The sequence below is a fragment of the Oryctolagus cuniculus genome, chromosome 12 (assembly GCF_051225735.1).
Source record: "Oryctolagus cuniculus isolate XC-2025 breed Fujian yellow rabbit chromosome 12, ASM5122573v1, whole genome shotgun sequence".
Taxonomy (NCBI): Eukaryota; Metazoa; Chordata; class Mammalia; order Lagomorpha; family Leporidae; genus Oryctolagus; species Oryctolagus cuniculus.
Window position 1 is genome coordinate 68,789,223 of NC_142878.1, and position 24,615 is coordinate 68,813,837.

General features: G+C 40.5%; 1 non-coding gene and 1 pseudogene across 1 annotated transcript; both read left to right on the forward strand.

The window, feature by feature from the left end:
• The window catches only part of LOC149123098 (glycine cleavage system H protein, mitochondrial pseudogene), a 51,279-nt pseudogene extending 28,594 nt beyond the window's left edge, over nucleotides 1–22,685 (forward strand).
• On the forward strand, nucleotides 20,173–20,402 carry LOC127484068 (small nucleolar RNA ZL1). Its single transcript, XR_007910846.1, has one exon. It is a non-coding gene; the product is annotated as a small nucleolar RNA ZL1 (small nucleolar RNA).
• Nucleotides 22,686–24,615: the final 1,930 nt, after the last annotated feature.

A 24,615-nucleotide genomic window follows, 5' to 3' on the forward strand; every position in this document is an offset into this window, starting at 1 on the left:
ATTGCCCAGGTGTACAGAAGATAAGGGAGACCCCTGGTTTCAGACCGATGGGGCTGAAGCCTAGGATACTTAACGGTGTTCTGACCCAGCTTCCAATTCCCCTTAGAGAGGAAAGTGATAAGGACCTCTGGGATCAGTACTTGACAAAGTTTGTTGGCCCTTGGCTATACAACAAGTTTGCCCTAAATATTATCAGGTGGAAGATACTGGTATAGCACTGTAGCTGTAGCAATAGACAACAGCTGAGTGCAGGGACAGGTTTGAAATCTGTATTTAATGCTTAGTGAGGTTGATTTCTGTTAACAACACTTAGGAAGATACTACCCATCTCTAAGCTCTGAACTCTGCAGAGATCTTAAGTCCCCTTTCAAACCTTTCCAGTCTGCTTTGAGGAAAAACTAGAGTAGGGAGAAATAAAGGCTTGGGAGATGAAAGGTGATCAGAAGATGATCTGAAATTCTCTCAAGTCTGATTTACTGATCTCTGTCTTGAATAGGTAAGCTGGAGAGCTAAAATCACACAGCATCACAAGATAATATTTTGGCTCTCTCGGCGTCTATTGAGATAATCATATGGTTTTTCTTCTGCAGTCTGTTAATGTGGTGTATCACATTGATTGTCTTGCGCACATTAAACCATCCCTGCATACCAGGGATAAATCCCACTTGGTCTGGGTGGATGATCTTTCTGATGTGTTGTTGCATTCTATTGGCGAGAATTTTATTGAGGATTTTTGCATCTATGTTCATCAGGGAGATTGGTCTGTAATTCTCTTTCAGTGCTGCATCTTTTTCCGGCTTAGGAATTAAGGTGATGCTGGCTTCATAGAAAGAATTTGGGAGGATTCCCTCTTCTTCGATTGTTCTGAATAGTTTGAGAAGAACTGGAGTTAGTTCTTCTTTAATTGTCTGGTAGAATTCAGCAGTGAATCCATCTGGTCCTGGGCTTTTCTTTGTTGGGAGGGCCTTTATTACTGTTTCAATTTCTGTCTCAGTTATGGGTCTGTTTAGGTTTTCGATGTCTTCCTGGTTCAATTTAGGTAGGTTGTATGTGTCCAGGAATCTATCCATTTCTGATAGGTTTCCCTGTTTGCTGGCATACAAGTCCTTGTAGTAATTTCTGATGATTCTTTTTATTTCTGTGGTGTCTGTTGTTATGTTTCCTTTTTCATCTCTGATTTTATTGATTTGGGTCTTTTCTCTTCTTTTTTTAGTTAGTTGGGCCAATGGGGTGTCAATTTTGTTTATTTTTTCAAAAAACCAGCTCCTCGTTTGGCTGATTTTTTGGAATGTTTTTCTTGATTCAATCCTGTTGATTTCTTCTCTGATTTTAATTATTTCTCTTCTCCTACTAGATTTGGGTCTGGTTTGCTGCAGTTTTTCTAGATCCTTGAGATGCGTTGAAAGCTCATCTATTTGGTGCCTTTCCAATTTCTTGATGTAGGCACCTATTGATATAAACTTTCCTCTTAACACTGCTTTTGCTGCGTCCCACAAGTTTTGGTATGTTGTGCTGTTATCCTCATTTACTTCCAGAAACTTTTTGATTTCTCTTTTAATTTCTTCTATGACCCATTGTTCATTCAGGAGCATGTTGTTCAATCTCCATGTGTTTGTGTATGCTCTAGGGATTCCTGAGTTGCTAATTTCCAACTTCATTCCTTTATGGTCTGAGAAGCTCCATGGTATGTTTCTAATTCTTTTGAATTTGCTGAGACTTGCTTTATGGCCTAGTATGTGGTCAATCCTAGAGAAGGTTCCATGTACTGCTGAGAAGAATGTAAAATCTTTAGCTGTAGGCTTGAAAGTTCTGTATATATCTGTTAGATCCATTTGGGCTATAGTGTCGTTTAAATCTACTGTATCCTTGTTGATCTTCTGTCCTGTTGATCTGTCTATTTCTGAGAGTGGAGTATTGAAGTCCCCCAGTACTATTGTATTGGGGTCTAAGTCTCCCTTTAATTCCCTTAACAAATCTTTTAGATAAACCGGTGCCCTGTAGTTAGGTGCATATACATTGATAATTGTTATATCTTCTTGTTGTATTGATCCCTTAATCATTATATAGTGTCCCTCTTTGTCTCTCTTAACAGTTTTTGTGGTAAAGTTTATGTTGTCCGATATTAAGATGGCTACACCTGCTCTTTCAAATGTTGAGTGAAATAAGCCAATCCCAAATGGACAAATACCACTTGTTCTCCTTCATAGGTGACAACTAACTGAGCACCAAAAAGGAAACCTGTTAAAGTCAAATGAACACTGTGAGAAATGGTCACTTGATCAGCCCTCACCCTGCCTGTTGATGAGCAGCTTAATATGTTATCCCTCTTAGTATTTTTGTTTGTTTGTTCTACTTAATACTTTTGGTTGAATACTGTAATCAATACACAATTCTTCTTAAGTGCTGAAACTTAACTGAAAAGTGATTGCTGTTAAATATAAGAGTGGGAATAAGAGAGGGAAGAGATGTGCAATTCGGGACATGCTCAAGCTGACTTGCCTCAAACAGTAGAGTTAGAAACATACCAGGGGATTCGAATTCAATCCCATCGAGGTGGCATGTACCAATGCCATCTCACTAGTCCCAGTGATCAATTTCTGTTCACAATTGATCGTAATGATAGGACTAAGAACCAAAGGGATCACATAAACAAGACTAGTGTCTGCAAATACTAGCTGATAGAATCAAAAAGGGAGAGAATGATCCAACATGGGAAGTGAGATACACAGCAGACCCATAGAATGGCAAATGTCCTAAACAGCACTCTGGCCTCAGAATCAGCCCTTAAGGCATGCGGATCCGGCTGAAATGCCCATGAGAGTATTTCAGGCATAGAAAGCCAAGACACTCTGGGGGAAAAGAACCTAAATGAAAGATCTCCGGGAGTGAGATCCCAGTGGAAAGAATGGGTCATCAAAGAAGGAGGTACCTTTCTCTGAAGGGAGGAGAGAACTTCCCCTTTGACCATGGCCTTGTCTAAATATGATCAGAGTCAGTGAACTCAGGGGGCTTCCATAGCCTTGGCAACTCATGACAAGAGCCTAGGGTGATTACTGAGGCCATAAACAAGAGTGTCAATTTGTTAAGTCAACAACAGGAGTCACTGTGCACTTACTCCTCATGTAGGATCTTTGTCCTTAGTGTGCTGTACATTGAGATTTAATGCTATAACTAGTACTCAAACAGTATTTTTCACTTTATGTTTCTGTGTGGGAGCAAACTGTTGAAATCTTTACTTAATGTATGCTAAACTGATCTTCTGTATATAAAGAGAATCGAAAATGAATCTTGATGTGAATGGAAGGGGAGAGGGAGTAGATAAGGGGAGGGTTGCGGGTTGGAGTGACGTTATGGGGGGGAAGCCATTGTAATCCATATTCTGTACTTTGGAAATTTATATTCATTAAATAAAAGTTAAAAAAATATTTTGGCTCATAAAAATGTTACTTGGGGTTAAATACTAGCCATTAATGACAATGGGTAGTTCATTTTGGTCACTGATCCTATTCTTCTGATTTAAGGCCAAATGTGGAAAACTTAGCTTACTCATGATATTTCTTTGAAAATGTCTTGGTTCTTCTGTAACTGATTCATAGAACTTTTCTTCTAAGCGATGGGAACCAGAAGTGGAAGATAGTATGTGTGTATCCATAAACTGTTGAACAAGGACTCTGCAGAGTTTCTCAGAACTACATAAAGGACAGTTTTATAATAAAAAAGTTTTTGTAACTGACAAACACTTTCAATAAAATGTGTTCCAGCACCTTGACAAATTATTGTCCTAATAACATACAAATGTGATAATAATGAAGAAACTGAAAAAGTAAATGTTAGCTTAATTCATTCATCAATCCTCATGTGAAATGAATGTGATCAAATACAATATGAAGTGTGAACACAAATTGTTTTCCTTGACTTGCTGGCTTAAGTGTTAGACAGCTGACTGTGATGCATACTTGTTTGTTTTGGAATTGTACTGCATGTGGTGTGTCTATCATGACGAGCATTTTCTAAATGGAATTTCACAGTTGGGAATTAAGTCTTGATCTAGGAAAATTACATTTTTAAGCCTATTGGTTTAATATGAAAGTACAAAGTTGTGTGTGGTTTTTTTTTAAGTGTTGCTGTATTTTAAAGTTCTTTGTTTCAAAATGAAATTCTACAGAATTAGAGTTCAGTGAAGAAATACACATCGGGAGACAGGAAAATTGAAGGTGACTTTTATAAAACATTGAATTGCCCTACTTTGGCTGAAAAACATAGTTTTCCACTTCTCAGGTCTTACTTTGCAGATGGAAACACAAAATGGTTCTGGTTCAGTTAGTGCCTTGCTGGAGTGAATTATGAGATGGCTGGGCGTGATTTAGTGAGTAGTACTTGCTGCTTTGAGCTCTGAAAATGGCGAATGTAGTGTGAAAACATCAGCAATAATCACACACATAAAAAATGGCCCCATAAATCTTAAACACTTTACTGAAAAACATGTCCAAATGATAATGCACACCACTTATTAGTGTCTCATGTTGAAGCAGAGGTTCTTGAATTCTCCAATGGAGCCAACTTCTTAAGATAGACTGACAAGGCTGGCGCCATGGCTCACTTGGTTAGTCCTCCGCCTGCGGCACCAGCATCCCATTTGGTTCTAGTCCTGGTTTTCCTCTTCCAGTCCAGCTATCTGCTGTGGCCCGGGAAGGCAGTGGAGGATGGCCCTGTGCCTGCATAGGAGACTGGGAGGAAGCACCTGGCTCCTGGCTTCGGATCAGCATAGCTCCGGCTGTAGCGGCCACTTAGGGGGTAAACCAATGGAAGGAAGACCTTTCTCTCTGTCTCTCTCTCTCACTAACTCTATCTGTAAAATAAATTAAAAAAAAAGACTGACAAGAATCCATAGCCAGCTGTAATTTGTTGAAAATAAGACTAGGACAACATGGGTATTAAATGTATCATGAATGCCTAAAGTTTGAATTCAGCTGTTGAAAGTATACCAGGAAGAGTTCAATGGCATGATAGGAGTTGAAAGAATTTACTTGACAAGTTAATCAGGTTAGAGACCCTCATGTTCGTTTTTTTTTTTCTTTAAAATCCATCTGCTTGAAATGCAGAGTGAGAGTAACAGAAAGGGAGAGACAGCAAGATCTATCTACTAGGTCACTCCTAAAGTGGCCATAATGGTCAGGGCTGGGCTGAAACCAGGAGCCTGGAGCTCTATCCAGGTCTCCCATGTGGTTGGCAAAGGCCCAAGCACTTGGGCCATCTGCTGCTGCTTTCCCAGGCACATCAGTGTGGAATTGGGTAGGAAGCAGGGAAGGTAAGACTTGAAAGGCCACTCAAAGGGGATGCTGGTGTCACAGGTGGTGGCTTAACCTATTGTGCCATTAGGCTGGCCCACAAATAGTTTATTAAAAACAACTTCAAAGTAAGAAAAGTGTTCCCCTACCTTTGATTCCTAAGACCAAATGTTTTTAATAGATGTGAATGACATCCATTCTTAGAACCATTCCCTGGTTTGCTTGCTAGAACTCAGAGCCATGTCATACACTCTGAGTGCACCATGTCTGTGCACACATTTCCTTATGTGGTCATCCTGTTGATGTCTGCTTTATTCTTTTGTACGTGAGCTAAATGAGGGAAGAAACCTTGGCTCCTTCTGCATGCCATTGTATTTGTAGCGACTATACAAGACCCTCAAATATTGACTGACGTGAGTCTAAAAAGAATGGTTCTGAGGGTCCTTACAGACTGCATGGATGCAGAACCCACAAATTAATATGCAGGAAATGATGGGTATGCCCAGAGTATACTAGAGAAAAGGTTCTGAGAAGTGTCATTCAGATATGATAGGTTGGTGAAAATGCAGAGAAAGTATCCTTACTATCCGGTCAACCTAGTACACTTTGATGCAGGAGTAGCCCGTTCTCTTTATCTGAATCATTAGGCCTCTGTGCAGGAGGGACAAAAAAAAAAAAAACCTATCTAAAGCTGGCTTTCAATAAAAGGTACTAGTATTCTATTTCTGGTGATATAGTTAAGTATTTGAATTAACTCTTCCATTGAAACTCTGAGTTAAAAATTCTGAGTGAGAGATTACAGGGTAAACATCAAAGACAGGAGTTGAGAGGTGAATTGGTCAACATTAAAGACAGTAGGAGTTTTCATGAAACTTAACCAAACCATGAAACACAGCATTTCCTCAAATAGAGCATTCAATGGGAGACCCTCCCTTAATAAAGCTGGGGCTCAAAAGACCACTTTTCATAGTACAAGAGGTTGAGATTAAATCTTCTCTAGGTATTACCCCCAGGGAACTGCAGGAGAAACTGACTTCGGTGCTGAGCAGAGCAAGAAGGTAAGAGGCACTGAGAGGTTCGAACAGTTGGTCGGTAGGCCCTCAAATGAATTGTTCTCTGAAGTTTACATTACTTTGGTCCAAAAAGATTAACAGGAGCAAATCCAAATGCTTTATCCTAGGCTCTTAAAAAATCTAAATTAGCTTACAAATTCAGATAAGAGGAGGGAAACAATTGAGCCCAGAAAGTAAACAAAACATAGTCAGAATTTTGTTTCCCGTTATTAGCAGATTGAAAGGGAAGCAACTGATCATGTAACCTAAGATATCAGATGACATTCACTGGGATGTGAAGAAGTGGTACAGGAAGGCAGTTAACAAAACCAAAAGCAGGGAATTAAAATGTAATAAACTCATGAGAGAACTAAAGGAAACGGTAAAGAACATTTTTTTTAAATCCCATCTGAGAGAGAAGGCAACTTCAAAATGCCAGTTGTGCTTGACTATTGATTGTTGTTTCAACGCGGTTACTGGGAATTCCCTGTTACTTCTAGGCAGTCCCACACATGGGTAGCACGGCTTGCCATAGTTTTGACAAACAGCCATCAGGTACAGAGTACTGATGCTGGCAGTAGGGAGTCAGCCAAAGCACACTGAAAGGTCCCAGGGGAACTAATGAGGCACATGAAATCTGCTAGAAGGAGTAGTACTTAGCAGAGACAGACCACAAAGGCTAGAGATACTGGCATGATCAGAAACTGATTATAAAATGAGACAAATGACAAACTTGAAAATGTGAGGAGAGAACAGGAAACTATGAAAATAAGCTTAGTAAATATATATAGTAACCCAAATTTAAAACTCATAGGTAATTAAATTATGCTGTGACAAAATGCCTCTTAAAACTCAGTGGGGACTGCCTTTATGACATACCGATCTAAGCCTCTGCCTGTGACACCAGTATCACATATGGGCACCAGTTTGTGTCCTAGCTTTTCCACTTAAAATCCAGCTCTCTGCTAATGGCTGGGGAAATCAATAAAAGATGACCCAAGTAGTTGGACTTTGTGCACCCACATGAGAGACCAGGAAGAAGCTCCTGGCTTTGGCCTGGCCTTGCCCTGCCTGTTGTGGCCATTTGAGGAGTGAACCAGTGGATATAAGATGTCTGTCTGTATCTCATTCCCCCTACCCCTATTCTGTCATTCTACCTTTTAAAGAAATTTCTTAATGGATGGGTCTAAAAGAAGATGGCACTTAGGTGAGTAGAGTAGGGCTAGGGGATAGTTTTTTAAAAGTTGAGTACAGCACAAAGATGGAAAAATCACATGAGGATAATAATGGCTTACTACAGATAGTGAAAATACATAGTGTATTTCTGATTGGAGTCCAAAAAGAGTGACAGAGGCAAGAGGAGGTGATATTTAAGAAGATAGTAACTGATAGTTTTCTAGAACTTACAAATGACTCATTTACAAAGACAGAAACAGCTCAAAGAATCAAATGGGAAAAATAAAAAGTTTTAAACACAGTGAAGTTGTGGCTCTTATGCAAAAATCAAACAAATGCTAGTGAAGATGTGTGTTGGGGTAGGGGAGAAGCTACCCAAATCCACTGTTGGTGGGAATGTAAACATTATAGAAGATAGTATAGATTCCTCAGAAATCTGAAAATAGATAGCATATGACCCAGTCATCCCACTCCTGGGAACTTACCCAGAGGAAATTGGCATATGAGAGTTATATGTACTACCATGTTTATAGCAGTACAATTCATAATAGCTTAGATACAGAGTCAAAATAGAAGACCAACTCAGGACTGGATAAAGAAAATGTGGTATATATATTTTATAGAGTACTACTTGGCCATAAAAGAGAATGAAGTCCTGTCTTTTGCAACCATATGGATGCAACTGGATTCCATTTTGCTTACTGAAATAAGCACGTTCCAAAATGACAAATATTTTGCTGATATGTGGTAGTTAATGTAGAATCTAAAAAATGTATAGGGATGAACTGGACTTTGTTTTTTTGGGTCTTGTTTATACTTATGTGGGACTGTGGTGTTTCCACTTGTTATTTGCTCAGTATCATGGTAGTGTGCATTAAGTCTGTGAGGATGGATAGACTGACTCTTATTCTTGGGAAAAAAACTGAAAGAAGGAGGGGGATGAGGGAGAATGGAGAAAGGGAGGGAAGTATGGGTCTCTTCTTAGAATTGTACCTGTGAAATATATGAAATATGTTCCCTTCATATTAATAAAAATGTTAGAAATTGAAAACAAGAATTGTTATCTAGTGATAGTAATTGAAGCCATAATTAAAAACAAAGAAAAATCCAAATAACTTAAATTTACCAGTGAGTTTCATCAGTTATTAAAGAAGTATCCCCAATATAAAACAGATTAAAAGATGATACAGTATCCCCAAGTTTATCCTGATAGGATAACCTTGATAGCACTTACTAAAGAAAATCCTTTCATGAACAGAAACAGACAATTGTGAATAAAAGATAAGCAAACAAATATATAAACACCCCAAATAAGGAGACAATGTATTTTTCCACTCATATGAGGTTCTTAAGTAGTGAAAATGATGAAACAGATCATAGCATTATGGTTGCAGGGGGAGTGAGGTATAGGGAGTTTTTATTTAATAGGTACAGAGTTTTATTTTGCACGATGAAAAGAATGCTAGATATGGGCAATGGTGATGGGTTACATATTATAAACTCAATACAATTGAACTGTATACCTAGAAATGGCTAGAACAGTATATTTTATGTTATAGCTATTTTACCCCAACAAAAATTTGGAAAGAAACCAACAATAAAAGTTTTGTGTAGGAGAAACTTCTGTGTCCTGATTAACAAACAAAATTGGTGAGGGAATAGTGAAAGATGTTCCTTTAGTTGATGTTGTTTTTTTCTTGCTCTTAATCTCATAGTCTTCTCAGAAAAATAGAAACCATTCTAAGTATTTCAATAGAGGGAATAAAAGGCAGAGAAATGAAGACATGATGACGGAACAGAGGCCAAAGGTTGAATGTTGGATCCTAAGAGATCAGCAAAGGTAGGAACTGGCCTGAGGTGAGAAGTAGTATCACCAGAGTGCAGATGCTGAGGTCCTAAGAAGCTTGGGACCACGATGGCATGAGAACCCCAGAAGAAAGGGCCACACTGGTAAAAGCTGCAAAGAAGAGACATAGCTACTGCAAGACACTGTCCTAGGTGACCAATTCTCCCCACATTCTAATCATAGTCTAATATCTCCCTTTGGTTACATTCAAGTGGAAATCAGAAGATAAGGGAATCTATTGATAAAATCCATAAGTTTCTTTCTGTAGGGGTAGACAGCAGAGTTAAAGGTGGCTGGTAGATCTGGAAGACAAACAAACTACATAATGTAGAAGAAACATTTAAGAATGAGGGAAGTGGTTACTGCTAGGCAGTGAGACAACCAACAGGTTCCTTCTGAGGTGCTGGAAATTCATTTCTTACCTTGATTTGTGATTTCATTGGTGTTTACTTTATAATTGTATTAACCTCATATAAACAGATGTGAATTTTTGTGTGTTTATATTCTCAAAAGCACAAAAACCCCACAGATGTACACAAATGGTAAACCCAGGGGGAGGCCTAACCTTGTGTTCTCTATCCAGAGGCTCGAATGCTAACACCAAGACTCACCTGTGTCCATCCACTTCATCCTTGAAATGGCTGCAGAAATCTCAGGTTTCACAATGCTTTTCCCCTCCTCCTTTCCCAGAAACATCACTGAAAGATTTCACTGACTCTTCCTGGCTCACATGCTGATCCCTGAGCCAATCCATGTGGCCAGGGGGAAAGGGGAGAGATAAATAAGCTCATGCAGATTACATGAGCCAAGATGTTCCAATGGGTGAACCCTCCAACGGAATGAATTCTAGAAGATGGAGGAAGGAAGGAAGCACACCCCCAGTGGGAACTGTTTAACTTCAGCCACTCCAGAAATGGAGTGGACAGTCTTGAGGTCTGATGTGATACCTACTAGGACCCAGAGAAACAGAATGCAGATGGAAACTGAGCTCTCTGAACTTGTGTGTTTCTGTTCTTAATGCTGGTTTGTTATTCTTACGTAATCACTAGTTGATTCTAGGACATATTATAAATGTTTAAGTCACAGGGTAAGTTTCTCTGTCTTTCATAACCTGCACCCCATCCACCTTAAGAGGCCCATCTATGGTTCTGAAACGGATAAAAGATAGAAGCTAGCTCTGAAGGATTGCAGGATGAGTGATTAAAACCATGTTTCATAGCAAAAGTGATGTGAACCTGACACTGATTTGCATACGAAAATAATAATTTCAGAGATGTTAAACACCCTTAATTTGAACAAAAAAGCATATTGGTTCTTCATTTTTATGTTAACCTTTGCTACTAACCTTTGCTTTGAAACACAATATTGAATATGATTTTTAATTGTGTGTTTAGCTTTTGAATGTGTTAATTAACCTCATCTGTGTGATAAGGCCCTGCCCAGGTCCTGCTTCAAGGAAGGACTTGCTGCCCTGGCTACTGAGGGTGCTGTCAGCAGGTCCCCCGCTGTCCTTCCAGGAATTGCTTTCACTGCCTACAGTGGCCTTGCTCGAGGTCATGCCTTTCTGGGCAGTGCAATCATTAACTTCCATGAGTGAACTTGGCTACGTTGTGATAACTTGATATCTAGTTCAACATTCGGATGTTTCTCTTGAGGAATTTATTAGATGAGATAGTGAAGTCATTTGAGCATTTAATGTAGCAAAATCATCCTTTGAGAACTGAACTTGGGTTGTGTTTCTTGGGACTGTAGGTGCATCAAGAAGGAGAGAAAGCACTTCAAAATGAACTCTCAAAGGAAAATACCTGACTGCTTATTTTCTTGTCCCATCTAGCTCCTTTTCATCATTTTTCCCCAACTATGGCAAGGAGAACTTGGAAACAAAGTTTCTGGACTTGATTTCTCTTGAAAAGAGGCATTGACATTTAGGCTATGGGGATAAAAATTAGAAAGTCCTTACCTTCAGTGGTTATGAGATGACTGGAAAGGGGCATGAGAACTTTCTGGGGCCATGAAAATGTTTTATTTTGATCCAAGTGACAGTTACATGAGAATATACAGATGTAAAATGTCATTGAGCTGTGTATTTGATATACTCTATAAAAGAATGTCAGAGGACATGGCTTGGAAGTTAAAATAATCAGAAAATATCTACTAAGTAGCAATGTTAAAAGGAACATTCCTATCAATTCTTCACTAAGATGAAAAAGGGAAAAATCAAGTAGTTGAGTTACTATTCCTCTTGCTCTGTCAGCATGTCAATGTGAAGGGACAGATACTGTTTTTACTGGTTAAGAAAGGAAAGTCGCCCAACCTACAGAGTGCAACTCGGTTTTCATTTTTGTCTTTGAACTTACTCCGAAGAGATGACTTTTTGCTTCTGTAGTTTGAGGCCATTTTAAACCAGTCATTTCACGTTTGTATTCATCAATGGTTTTGGTCACTTCTGGTTGACTCTATTATTGGCTGTATTGGACCTCTTTGTTTCCTAGGGTTCTGTCATTATGAAGTTCCTCATTACCTGGCTCAGACTGTCTGTATTCTTTTTTAAAAAATTAAGATTTATCTGCTTTTATTTGAAAGTCAGAGTGACACAGACAGATCTTCCATCTACTAGTTTACTCCCTAAATGGCCACAAGGGCAGGGGCTGGGCCTGGCTGAACCCAGATGTTGAACTCCATCTAAGTCTCCTACATGGGTGACAGGGACTGAAATACCTGAGTTGTCTTCCACTGCTTACCCAGGTGTATTATCAAGGAGTTGGACTAAAAGCCAAGTAGCCTGGACTCAAACTGGTGCTCTGGTGTGGGATGCCCACATTGCAAGTGGAAGTTTAACCCATTGGTTATGTTCTTGAATTATGAAATCCATTTATTCTAGCTGGTGGCCAATTTCTTAGGCATCTTGTGATTTGGTTACTGAATTAGTAAGGTATTTTATTTGGAATTAAGTTGGGCCATCATGGATCCCTGTTAAACATCCAGAATACTGAACACTGATTCCTTTAGTCCTAGAAGGGAATGGGTTATGGGTCAAGTTGAATAAAAACTTATCAGAATGGAGGACTTCAGAATTCAGAAATCTGACATTTTATAAGTGACAAATAGAAGGAAGTTACAGAGGAGAAACAATCTCAAAAGATGCGTTTGTTAGACAACCTAAGCCTGTTGTTGATAGCATGCCCTGGGAAACATACTCCAAGGCTATGTCATTTGTGTGTTGGTAACTGGGGAATGCTCTTGGGAACAACATCTGTATAAGAATAAGAAAAGTGGGATTTTTCAATTGGAGAAACTAAACAGTGATGTAACTGATACACAGTAACAGTAGGAGCTCTGCAGCAGGTATGACATTTCAGGGAAGTTCCAAACTGGCAAAAGGACCAGGCTATTTAACCTTTCATGAGTTGGGTTGGGTGGGGGAGACATAATTTTGGCTAAAGCGGATTCTTTGAGCTGAGAGTAGTTCCATGTGCAAAATATAATTGTGAACCTGTGGTAGCAAGTGCATTCCTAGGAGTAGGGAAAATAGATGCCTTGATCTCGATCCATTAAGTTTTTGTGGCACTTGGATCCACTTGCTTCATTAAAAGAATTCCTACCATCTTCAAAGAGTGACTCCAGGATTGTCATTGATTTATTTTCCTAGATGTGCTTTAATGGAAAAAGAATCCATGAGACAAGTTACATCCCCTGTTTGTGGAGATCATCTTGACAATACAACTGATATTAAACTGCCTTTCTAATACCTGTTGTAGACCCCCTTCACCCTTGCTTAGCACCTCTTCTGTTCTAGGTGGCCTAACTAAAGGGTGAACCAGGCTTTAAACTATGCGCAATAGAAGGTGGCTTGATTGGACCTGGAAGGAGAAAGATTGAAAGGTGAAGAGGGAAAAGATCTTGAACAGTCATAGTAAAAGCTGAAAGAGTTGGCATGAAATGTGAAGGTCTTCAAGTCACATGTTAGCATGTTCTAGGATATGCCAATCACAGAGGAGGTGGTTAATAACCAAGTAGATGGATTTGGCTAGAGTACCAGTTTGGCACTTGAATAGCTATTTTGGCAAGAATAGAGGATATTTTTGGTTCCAATAGCATGGGTTTCTGCTTACCAAGGTTTAATTAGCTTCTGATACTGCCAGATTTTTCAACCTGCCAGTAGAAAATACTGGTGCGAAGCCCCTGACTTGGTGTCCTCCTTTGAGGAGATCAACTGGTCATTTGGTAGCAATAACATTGTATCCCTTCCCCAATGAGAGAAATGGTGATTCATTGTGACTGGAACTGACACATATTTCAGAGGCCTCTGCCAGCAACAAGATCTTTGAATGCAGAGTATTTGATAACATTGCCTCAATGACTCACTTAGGAAAGGAGATGTGGCCATGGGTATATGACTACGAGATCTGCTATTTCAGTTACATACCATAATAATCATAAGACAGGTAAATGGATAAAATGGCTTTTGAATATGCAGCCGAGGAGCCAGCATGGAGATGATGCCTTGTGAGAATGACTGCCACATACTGGTATACCCTCTGTCCATGATTATTACTTAGCATGATGTCATCTCATGTTCCAAAAAGTAAAATCCAACAGCCTAGAAACCAGGGATATTAAGTAGAAATAGCTTGACTTAATATCATTCCTATTGCCCACTTAAACTTATGCTTCTTATTCTATAATTTTAGGTTGTCCAGGTTTGAGAATCCTGGTTCCTAGAATGGAAGTATTTCTGTTGGCATGTTGCCAAAAAAATCCCAATACATTAAGCTATGACTGCTGCCTACACACTTGAGGCTTATACCATGAAAAGAGTCAGCAAGGCATCATCATCCTGGCTTCCAGGAGAAAGAGATAAGACTGTTAAATGACAGAAATAGGAAATAATGTCTGGTGATCCATTGAGAACATCTTTATACTCTATGGTATAATTTTTTATGATAAATTAACTGGTAGCTACAGCTTAAAAAGGATGTGATGACCAGGTCTCAGGCTCCTCAGTGGGGATCTTCAACATGAAAGAAGTTGGCAGGTTATTTCCATAGGCCCACAACTTTTACATGAGTTATGGGACTCAAGATTTTTGAGCAAACCAGATGTCTCCATTCCATGCTTTCTGACTTTATCAATCAAATGGCTGATTTTGGAGTAGAGGATTTGAATTTGAGTTCAACTTCTCTTGGAGTTCTTGCATTTAGCTATGATTTCTCACTGCCTGTAGGACTTAAGAATCTATTTATATGTTGCCAAGGATGTCTTTGGCCTTTCATAGTATGCCTTAAATGGATGATTAATAATCTTCAGCCTTTCATTACTTTCTTCAGTGAATTGAAATATCCAGCAACAGCACTGGATTCTATAATCCTTCAAATAACTATTTCCCCTACACCTCTAAATTGCTTTGTACATTATACTTGACAGTGAATGTTCCTTTCTATTCTAGTTTATCAACCATAAAAGTTCTAGCACTAGGCCGGCGCCGCGGCTCACTAGGCTAATCCTCCACCTAGCGGCGCCGGCACACCGGGTTCTAGTCCCGGTTGGGGCGCCGGATTCTGTCCCGGTTGCCCCTCTTCCAGGCCAGCTCTCTGCTGTGGCCAGGGAGTGCAGTGGAGGATGGCCCAGGTGCTTGGGCCCTGCACCCCATGGGAGACCAGGAAAAGCACCTGGCTCCTGGCTCCTGCCATCGGATCAGCGCGATGCGCCGGCCGCAGCGGCCATTGGAGGGTGAACCAACGGCAAAGGAAGACCTTTCTCTCTATCTCTCTCTCTCACTGTCCACTCTGCCTGTCAAAAAAAAAAAAAAAAAGTTCTAGCACTTATACCACTCTAGAAAGCCAAAGGATATCTATATTTCTCCTACTACCAATGATGGTATCTCCTTTGCTAGCTGTACAGTGAGTGACTCTGCTCCAAAATCTATTTTATAGTTTATTTTGAATAATCGTTTTCATTATCAACTGCTGCAGATCAGGATTCCAGAGAAATAGACTCTGACATATTATAGTTTTCATGTAACAAGCTTATATGGGAGAGTTCTCTAGATCAATACCTTTTTGAAGGAACAATGAATGCAGAATGGACCCAGGGAGAAGCTGATTCATAATACCATTGTGATAACAGCTTCAGTCAATCTGAGACTAAAAATGGGCATTGAGATTTTCCAAGTTAGAAAATGATACAGATTTTTCTAACAGCACATAATGTCAGCCAGTTATTGAATGGGAAGTTTGCCCTGGTTAGGGACAGTGACATTTGTGACTCTTTTTTTCCTAAAGATTTATTAACTTGAAAGTAAGAAGGAGATATATACCATCCCCTGGTATATTCCCTAATGACTGGGGCTGGGCCTGGCCAAAGCCAGGAGTTTCAATCTGGGTCTCCCAAGGGGGTGGCGAGGGCCCAGATGTTTTTGCTTCTTGCCCTGCTTTTCCGAGGCCATTAGCAGGGACCTGGGTCAGAAGTAGAACAGCTGGGATATGAACCAGTGTACATATGGGATGACAGAGTAAGATGCAGTGGCCTTACCCACTATGACAAAACACCAGCCTTGGCATATGTGGCTTCTTGACATTGGGAAATGCCTGTACATGGTCACAGATGATGGCCGTTAGGAGCCAACATTCCTTGTGGCTGGTGGAGTGAGTATATTAACCCTGAATGAGAAACTGTGATATAACACAGCATCTGCTGTAATACTCACTGAAAATAAGGTAATTTGTTAAAGAAGAATTTTGTTGTAAGCATTGAATAGTGTGTGTTCCTATGATATTAAGCTCTTCAGTCTTGGAAGAGTATCACTGCCAAGTTCTATATGTGAACGTGTTGTACTTAAAAAAGGCAACTTAGAAGGGTCTAGATTACAAGAGTGTTTATCATGTTGATCTGTAAACTAGGTATTAAATGTCTTCTGAGACAGTGCCCCTCAGGAATAAACTTGCCAGAGAGTGAGATTATCAGCTAAGATGCTTGACTTTTAATGGACTGTACTGGACAGAGACACCGGCTGGACATGCAAGACTTCTGACTGATCAATAGTGTTAGATAGGGAGGTCTCGCCCCAGGCTTGCAGGAGATCTGTTGGTCCTATAAGTTACATCTTGAACTGCTGAGCTAAGGTATTCTGTCATCATTTGAGATTTTATGCAGATAAATGCACCTATTGATTTCATGAACCCAAATTGGTGGGATGTTTGAAATCATTCATTGGGGAATCATCACGAGTAACATACAAAGCATTGCGTTGCTTTTGCTTTGAGTGTAGTGGGTAACTTCATAACCTAACTATGACTTGATATAGAGTTGATTGTGTAAAGTACTTGCTACTTTCCCTTAGTGATTTGATGTCACACTTGGCTATGTGATTGCTGTGAAGTGAAATGGCCACTAAATGAAGATGATATGTCATACCTGAAAAAGAAGCTCCAGGCATCGTTGCACGGTCTGCTACTTGGTCTCGTTTTCCTTCTCCCACAAAATGAGACATACTCTAGTTAGGGGGTTAGTCCAGGCATGGACTGAAACTTTGTGGAGTAGAGCCAAAGCTGCTGATTCATGGTACAAATGCAAAGGTAGTGAGCAAAAAACCTCTGCTGTCATAGGATGTTGATGTTTGAAGGGTTGTTTATTATCATGGTGTAACTTACTCCAAATCATCTGATATGGTCAAGTTCCATAGTTTCATTTTGTATATATTTTGATTGGAGATGATACAGTCACTTAAAAATGACTAAGGTACCCTAGATTGTAGTGATTCTGTCTCTGGTAAAAACATTAAAAAGTATAATTTGCTTTTGGATCTTAATCCTATAATCTGGTAACTTTATTTTGTCTTCATTTTCATGAAACAGCAAAAGCAAGAAGGGGGAAAAAGAGAAGGGGCATAAGGAACATAAACTTGGAAGTAATCCCTATTTCTGGGTAGAGATAACAAGTAGCTCAATGATTAAAAGAAGAGAAAAGGGTATGGCATTTTCATGCCATGGAAGTCACTGCTTATAACACCAACATACCATATAGGAATGCTGGTTCAAGCCCTGGTTGCTCTACTTCTGATCCAGCTTCTTGCAAATGCATCTGGGAAGGCAGTGGAAGATGGTCCAAGTACTTGGTCTCCTGCCACCCACATGGGAAACCAGGTGCAGTTCCTGGCTCAGCCTCAGCTGATGAGATCATTTTGGGAGTGACCTGGGGGTGGTGAGTGGTGGAAGATTTCTCTCCTGTCGCTCTGCTTTTCAAATGCCTTAATGTTAAAAAGGTATAAAAAGTACATACTTAATTTTGAATTCATATTTTTGAAGATTTGTTAATTTTTTTTTATTTGACAGATAGAGTTAGACAGTGAGAGAGAGAGACAGAGAGAAAGGTCTTCCTTCCATTGGTTCACTCCCCAAATGGCCGTTACGGCTGGAACTATACTGATCTGAAGCCAGGAGCCAGGTGCTTCCTCCTGGTCTCCCATGCGGGTGCAGGGACCCAAGCACTTGGGCCATCTTCCACTGCCCTCCCGGGCCACAGCAGAGAGCTACAGCGGAAGAGGAGCAACCGGGACTAGAACCCAGTGCCCATATGGGATGCCAGCGCTGCCATGGCGCCGGCCCCAAGATTTGTTAATTCTTAATGCTGTAAGTAGCCTGTTGTGCAGTTTGGGTAGGTTTAAGGGGAAAATGATACTTTCTGGCATCTACCTCTGTACTTAAGTAGTACATGTTTGGATCCAGCAAATATGTACACACATACTCTTAAATCTAAACTTAGGTCATTTTAATCAATACTTAAAATATTTAGGCTGTCTTTTAAGAATTTTAAGTGTGACTGGCTTAATTCACTCAGCATGATGTTTTCCAAATTCCTCCATGTTGTTGCAAATGACTGGGTTTCGTTGTTTTTGACTGCTGTATAGTATTCAATAGAGTACATGTCCCATAATTTCTTTATCCAGTCTACTGTTGATGGGCATTTGGGTTGGTTCCAGTCCCAAAGGGACAAATATCATATGTTCTCCCTGATCAGCAACAACTAACTGAGCACCAAAGGGGAAACTTGTTGAAGTGAAATGGACACTGTGAGAAACAGTAACTTGATCAGCTCTTGTCCTGACGGTTGATGTACAATGTAGTACTTTATCCATTTTAGTATTTTTTTTTTTTGTTCTAGTACCATTGGTTGAACTCTGTAATTAACACACAGTTGTTCTTAGGTGTTAAAATTTTAACTGAAAAGTGATCCCGGTTAGGAATTTGGAAAACATTATGTTGAGTGAAATAAGCCAATCCCAAAGGGACAAATACCACTTGTTCTCCTTGATAGGTGACAACTAACTGAGCACCAAAAAGGAAACCTGTTAAAGTGAAATGAACACTATGAGAAATGGTGACTTGATCAACCCTCACCCTGACTGTTGATGAGCAGCTTAATATGTTATCCCTCTTAGTATTTTTTTTTTCGTTTGTTCTACTTAATACTTTTGGTTGAATACTGTAATCAATACACAATTCTTCTTAAGTGCTGAAACTTAACTGAAAAGTGATCGCTCTTAAATGTAAGAGTGGGAATAAGAGAGGGAAGAGATGTGCAATTCGGGACATGCTCAAGCTGACTTGCCTCAAACGGTGGAGTTAGAAACATACCAGGGGATTCGAATTCAATCCCATCGAGGTGGCATGTACCAATACCATCTCACTAGTCCCAGTGATCAATTTCTGTTCACAATTGATCGTAATGATAGGACTAAGAACCAACGGGATCACATAAACAAGAATAGTGTCTGCAAATACTAGCTGATAGAATCAAAAAGGGAGAGAATGATCCAACATGGGAAGTGAGATACACAGCGGATGCATAGAATGGCAAATGTCCTAACAGCACTCTGGCCTCATAAACAGCCCTTAAGGCATGCAGATCTGGCTGAAATGCCCATGAGAGTATTTCAGGCATGGAAAGCCAAGACACTCTGGGGGAAAAAAAAAACCTAAAGGAAAGATCTCCACGAGTGAGATCCCAGTGGAAAGAATGGGTCATCAAAGAAGGAGGTACCTTTCTCTGAAGGGAGGAGAGAACTTCCACTTTGACCATGGCCTTGTCTAAATATGATCAGAGTCAGTGAACGCAGGGGGCTTCCATAGCCTTGGCAGCTCATGACAAGAGCCGAGGGTGATTACTGATGCCATAAACAAGAGTGTCAATTTGTTAAGTCAACAACAGGAGTCACTGTGCACTTACTCCTCATGTAGGATCTTTGTCCTTAGTGTGCTGTACATTGAGATTTAATGCTATAACTAGTACTCAAACAGTATTTTTCACTTTATGTTTCTGTGTGGGAGCAAACTGTTGAAATCTTTACTTAATGTATGCTAAACTGATCTTCTGTATATAAAGAGAAACGAAAATGAATCTTGATGTGAATGGAAGGGGAGAGGGAGTGGGAAAGGGGAAGGTTGCGGGTTGGAGGGACGTTATGGCGGGGAAGCCATTGTAATCCATAAGCTGTACTTTGGAAATTTATATTCATTAAATAAAAGTTAAAAAAAAGAATTTTAATTGTGTTCATTCTTAGGGCAGTCAGGTCATCATTAGGCATTCTTACTGGTGTAGTTTGGTTTAATTTTATACAAATAGAAAAGTATAACTCAATAATATTCACACAATTTCTAATGTAGTCACCATTTAAAATATGCTTTTATGTGAGATGCTTTGCTAAGTATGTTATCTGATGCACAGTCAGTTAGATGATGGATAGCCTCACCTGTAAAATGGAGCTTTGAAGGCCAAATACATGAGTTTATTGGGAGTGGAAGGAACTGAATGAGAATGTGCAAAGGGATAAGCAATACCTGCGGCAGCCTCAAAGAGGTGTGTGTGTGTGTGTGTGTGTGTGTGTGTATGTTTGAGAGAGAGAGAGAGAGAGAGAGAGAGAGAGAGAGTATCTTTGCCCGGGCATGCACACACATGTCTGGGAGTACAAATGTGTGTGGCTGCTTATAGAGAGCTGGTTCCATGCTTTCTGTTGGGCCATAACAGACGGAGTTGGAGTGCATACACAGTATGTAGTTCAGTGTATGGCACAGAGGAAATGAGAATAAGCAATAATACATAGGCTAACATACCTCACCACCACCAAATGATGCAAGTCTTTAGCTTTAGTTGGCCCATTTTTTTTTTTTTTTTGACAGGCAGAGTTAGACAGTGAAAGAGAGAGAGACAGAGAGAAAGGTCTTCCTTCCGTTGGTTCACCCCCCAAATGGCCACTATGGCTGGCGAGCTGCAGCTGGCACGCTGCGCCAATCTGAGCCAGGAGCCAGGTGCTTCCTCCTGGTCTCCCATGCAGTTGCAGGGGCCCAAGCACTTGGGCCATCCTCCACTGCCTTCCTGGCCACAGCAGAGAGCTGGACTGGAAGAGGAGCAACCAGGACAGAATCCGGCGCCCCAACCGGGACTAGAACCCAGAGTGCCGATGCCGCAGGCAGAGGATTAGCCCAGTGAGCCGCGGCACAGGCTGGCCCACCTTTAACATGGAGAAAATACCACAGAGAATTGACAAAGGTTAGTATAGTGTGACACAAGCCTTGTATGTGTTCTCACTGTCCCAATTCCCTTTTTCTTTTTCACAGCAATACTTGGCCACCCTTCTACTTTTGGAAATGGATTATATCAGACAAAGTTCTAAACAGATCCTAAGATTCTGCCCCTGGGGTACACATTCCAGAACAGAAAATTTCATGATTAAGTTACTAATCTATAGACTTTGAGTCAATCATAAGGGAAGTTATTTTGTGTGGGCCTGAACTAATCAGGAAAATCTTTGCCAGTTCAGACTGCTGGAACATAGCACAGACTGGTAGCTTAGAAATAACAGATTTTTCTTTTTAACTTGAAAGGCAGAGACAGAGTAATCTCTCATCCACTGGTTCACTCACCAAATGCCTGCAATGGCTGGGAGAGGCAGGTTGAAACCATGAGCTGGGAACTCAACCCATATCTCATACGTGGGCGGTAGGGACCCAAGTCTTTGGTCTATCACCTACTGTTTCCCGGTTGGCAGATGAGTAGGAACAGGCATCAGGGGCTGGAGCCAATGCTTAAACCTGATGCAGGACCTGCACATCCTAACTGCTAAGGCTACCCAACAACAGAAACTCATTTCTCAAAGTTCTGGTAGCTGTGGAGTCCAGGATAAGGGAGCGGGTGTATTTAGTGTCTGAGGGCCCATGTAGACAGCCATTTTCTTCTGCATCCTCACGTGGTAGAAGGGTGAGGGAGCTCCATGGATCTGTTTTAGGAGGGCATTAATTGCTTTATGAGGATTTTACCCCATGACCTAATCATTTACTGAAGAACTTATCTACAAATAACATCTTGCTGGGGGATTCGGTTTCTACGTGTGAATTTTGGAGAGGCATGAACACAGCAAGGGCGTTCTTAGAACAGAAGGTGAGTCATCAGAGAAATGGTACTTTCACTGGCTTTGAGGCAAATTGCTATGGTGTGAGGAGAGCAACATAGTTAAGGCTCAAGAGAGGCCACTAGGGACTCAGATGGTCCCTTACCAAGAGCTAGTAATACTAGTAATAGCATAGGGTCCATGGCCACAAGGAGACGATTTCCATCAACAATCCACGGGAGCTTGGAAGTGCATCTTTGTCCAGTTGTGCCTCCACATGGGGTTACAGTCCCCTGGCACCTTAATCTCAACCTTATGACACTAAGAAGGGAACCAGCTAGAACATGCTGGACCCCTGGCCCATTGAAGCTGTGAGATAATAACTGTTTTAGAAGCTAAGTTTGGGCCCCACCCCACCTCACCCCATCCTGGTCTGGTGGCCTTGTCTTAGCACAGGGACCCTCGGCTGCCCTGTGAACATGGTGTTGTGTGCAAGTGATGCAGTGCACGCAAGCGTGGCCTGCAGCCTGCTCACAGCCCACACTGTAACCGCTCGACTCTCGGTGCCTAAATTCACACACACAAAAAATAATGGATAACAACAGACAAATGGTTTTGAATCAGTGGGAATCAGCAGTTTTGCACAGGGAGCTTTGGAAGATGTTGTTTATTGTAGTCTGCCTGAAGTTGGGACAAAACTGAAAAAACAAGATGAGCTTGGTGCTTTGGAAAGTGTGGAAGCTGCCAGTGAACTCTGTTCAGCTCTAGCAGGAGAAGTAACTGAAATTAATGAAGCCTTTGCAGAAAACCCAGGACTTGTCAACAAATCTCGTTATGAAGATGGGTGGCTGATCAAGATGACATTGAGTAGCCCTTCAGAACTAAATGAACTAATGAGTGAAGACACCTATGAGAAATACCTAAAATCTATTGAGGAATGAAAGTAGAACCCTTACATGAACTAGCAGGGAATAACTAAATCCACCACAGTTACCTTAAATTAGCAGTGGACAGGACTTAAGATAGCAACTTCTAGCAATATTGATGGGAAGAAGCACTACTTCCACCCTTGCTGCTGGAAGAAAATATCCCCTAATTTTGTAATGATTGCAGATAAACACTACGCATCTTTTTCGCAGTACCTTGTGATTTTTATACTAGGCTCTAGGCATTAGTATTCAGAATACATGAAGCTATCTGTGGTAAAAACTAGTTAGACAAACAATGTAATTCAAGGATAACATTGTTATCTTAAGCCTAATGTAACATAATGTAATGTAACTTGCTATACTCATCCCTGGATTGGGGTCAAAATATGTAATGATCTTTCCATTGGAAGTAACTGGGAATGCAGGACAGCATTTGTTAGGATTGTTCTTTCTCTGGCACTGTACTACTATCTTAGTTTTATAATATACTGCATTTGCTTGTGCTGTTTTATACCATGAAGCAGCAGCTCTGCAGCAAAATAAGAAACAAAATTTTCAACTTCCTCCCTAATCATGTTTTGAGGTTAACATTTGATTGACTTGGCTAGTATCTATGAAAATGCTAATTTTAACTTATAGAAAGTTATGTTTTAAAAGGAAGTTTAAACCATAACAATGAAAGGTTCCAAGAAATGTTTCCTTTTAGTTGCAAATTAATTCTGGTAGAATCAAGTACTTTTGTCATCTTTAATACAGGCACAAAGAAACTGTTGACTACTTCACCATGCTAGATTAGAAATGAGAAGAGGAAAAACAAGGAAATGGGAATCTTTTTTGATCAGCACAGCACATGGTATTTTTTTTATTAGACAGGCAGAGTTAGACAGTGAGAGAGACAGAGAGAAAGGTCTTCCTTTTTCTGTTGGTTCACCCCAAAAGTGGCTGCTACGGCCAGCGCGCTGCACCGATTCGAAGCCAGGAGCCAGGTGCTTCCTCCTGGTCTCCCATGTGGTGCAGGGGCCCAAGCACCTGGGCCATCCTCCACTGCCCCCCTGGACCGCAGCAGAGAGCTGAACTGGAAAAGGAACAACTGGGACTAGAACCCGGCGCCTATATGGGATGCCGGTGCCACAGGTGGAGGATTAACCAAGTGAGCCACGGCGCTGGCCCCAGCACATGGTATTCTTAAGAACTGAAACCATATACAGGTTTCTACTTAAGAAATGGGAGCAGAAATGGCCATCAGTGAAGGCTGTGAGCTGTGGCGCTGACTCAGACATGGAGTATTTTTAAAGCTGGACCACTGCTTACTTAGGGTGCCAAATGTTATTATCAAGTGGATAATATATATGGCATACTTACTATCTCTAAATTAGTCAACTGTAACAGTTTCAGGGGGGTGGGTTAAATTCATGTACAAATAAATAGATATTCATACACACAAAGCAAGAGCTTACTCCTGCATCATTTCCTCAGCTACTATAGGAAAAATGAAATACTGAGATATTACCACCTTCTGATGGTAAAATGAAAATATGAGAACTTGGAAGTCAGTAGGTAAATAACATGCAAATCTTCTCAGCTCTTCAGCAAAAGCAAGCATCTTTCCAGGGGTGTCCTAATGGCCACATCACTGCTGAACTGTCGATTTGTTCCCTTAACAGTAGAGTATCCAGATAACTGTCTATTGGAGTAACTATTAATCAGGTTATCTAATCTGACTCTCTGCTTTGGAAATGCACAAGTCACACATAATCTGCCCCCAGAATTGGCATGATAATTATATAAATTTACCTTTTTATTTTGAAGGTGACCTCTTATATTACTCTGCCCAAGCTAGGTAAGAACCCATTACTGCCAGTATTTCTCAGAAAGGTGATAGAGACAGTAAGTGACTTAATAGTTGGGTGTTAAATGTAGTGTGCTACATTTCCTAGTCTAC